A 2,436-nucleotide genomic window follows, 5' to 3' on the forward strand; every position below is an offset into this window, starting at 1 on the left:
TATATCTTTTCCCCCCTAATTACTCTCCCTCTATCTCTCTCTCTTCTGTCCAACTCTATCACTATCTCCCTCCTTGTTTCCTTCTCTCTCTCCCCTCCATCTCTTGCCCTTCCCCTTCTCTCCCTATCTCTCTCCTCTCCTATTCTCTCGCTTCCTTCCTCTCCTATCTCCCTCACTCTCTCTCCATACATCCCTTCTCACTCCATCTCTCTCTCTCTCTATCCACCTCTATCTCTCTATATCTTTGTTCTTTCCTCCCTCTATCTCCCCCTCCAACTCCATCCCTCTCTCTGTGCCTCTCCCTCTATCATTCTCTCTCTTCCTTCCTCTCACTACCTCTCACCCACCTCTCTCTCTCTATCTCCCCCATCAATCTCTCTTTCTCTCTCTCCGCCCTCCAACTTTTTCACTATCTTGCTCCCTCCCTCCCTCTCTCCCCCCAACCCCCAACTCTCGCTTAAATTTGATCACATTGGATTTTGTATAAGAAGTTATCTAAATTAAAAAAGATTAATTGGTTGTAAAATATTAAACCGATATTTTGGATCAATCATGTCAAAGAAAGTAAATAATGAAAAAATTAAAAAAATCATGCACCATATTTAATCTATTATTGTTAGTCACATTGTTTTCTCTCATCCCTTGGATCCTTAGATAAGATGGATCTATGTTGGTTCCATATATATATATAGAGAGAGAGAGAGAGAGAGATTTCTCTCTCTCTCTCTCTCTCTCTCTCTCTCTCTCTCTCTCTCTCTCTATATATATATATATATATATATATATATATATATAGATATATATATATTTATATATATAACCATCATAGATCTATCTTAGCTTAATTTTATTAAAACCTTAATTTATTTTTTATGGGAATATTTTTTAGTAGTCATGAGGATAGAGGGTCTATATATATCTCAAATTGTAAAATGTTACCTTTTAGATTGAATTAAAAAAATGTTATTAAATTAAATTAAAATAAAATATTTTTACTATGAAATAGGTTATGGTTTTTTGGCATGTCGTATTGATAAGACATGGTATTTTCCCATGATATTGTAACAAAACCTATTTAAAACATAAAATCCATGGTAAAGTGAGGGTGAATATCTATTGGCTTGATTGGGCCTGACCCAGGTTCGGAGTTAATTAGCCAAACAAATCCTTGTACTATTGGCCCTTTCGGCAACAGCCCGTGGAGCGCGGATTGAGGTCTCACTCGAAGCAGTATGGGGGGATGTTGGAACCAGGTTTCCGCACCCTTAAGATGTCTAAGGGGTTGTCTTAGTCCAACTAGGAATGACTTCGCGTAGGCTACTTCGTGCACTCTCCTGTCCTGCGAGGCCTTCGCACTCTATTATAATCGCCTTCACGCAGCCCTCATCAGGGGCTGAGGTGATTTCGCGCTACTAAGGTAGTGATCTATGCTCTTTCCCTAAGTTACAATGTGTATCTTACTTACCTTATTATAATTGTTAGTTAAATTCGTGTAAACAAATACTTATCTTATATTCGCTTATTCAACACATTCATATAAGTTCGCACAACAAATAAACAATAAACTTGCAATTCATACCCAATATACTTAAACGCATAAAACAGAAAAAAATACACAGAATTGATAACAAACTTCTCTTTATTATTTTATTCAACGGTTACAGACTCAACTCACCCTCCGCACTCAACTACAGGGGTCCGCGCACTCAGCTGCGGACTACTAGGCCTCTATGCACTCAGTTGCAGAGCCTTCTCCTTCCCTACAACCCAAAGACACGACTTTTCACTTATATTCTTTGATCTCCTACTCTCTCCCTACAACTTAGAGCCTCGCTATATTCATACAATCCCATGGTCCGCGGAACATGGGTAGAACTCTCAAGCCAAGATTACATTACAAAAGTAAGGGCGGACAACCCTATGACTCAATACAACTTCGCGCTACACGCCCATACTTCGCACAATCTTTACATTGGATTTACAATTTTGACCAAAGTCTCGGCTCTAAGCCCCAAAACTTACCTTAGGGGATCCCGCGCCCAAGAAAGCCCCCAACACAAACATCGTGACTCGCCCTCGAGTCACGCAGTCGGTGCGGAGATATTCACGCGAAGACCTCCTAGTTCTACCCGGACTGCTGCAATATTGGCAGCGCACTGAGCAGCTGCTTGTTGTGCTTCCTAGACGCGTTGTTCAAAGACCACTGAACTGCTTCCCTAACCTTGTTTATAGTCTCGTGCCCCCTTTCAACTACCTAGAACGCTAAGACTATGCTTCTGTCAGCTAGTCAGATGGTCAGGCCACCTATGTATAGCTTCAAATGACTGCCATTCACTTTTCCTAGGAAAGGTTCTCCATTTAACTTTACCAATTGTACCACGCCTCCATCTATGACCTCCTTGATAACATATGGTCCCAACCAATGCATTCTGAGCT

Source organism: Pinus tabuliformis, chromosome 2_2 (genome assembly GCF_031772625.1).
Source record: "Pinus tabuliformis cultivar Carrire ecotype Pingquan chromosome 2_2, CPIR1, whole genome shotgun sequence".
Taxonomy (NCBI): domain Eukaryota; kingdom Viridiplantae; phylum Streptophyta; class Pinopsida; order Pinales; family Pinaceae; genus Pinus; species Pinus tabuliformis.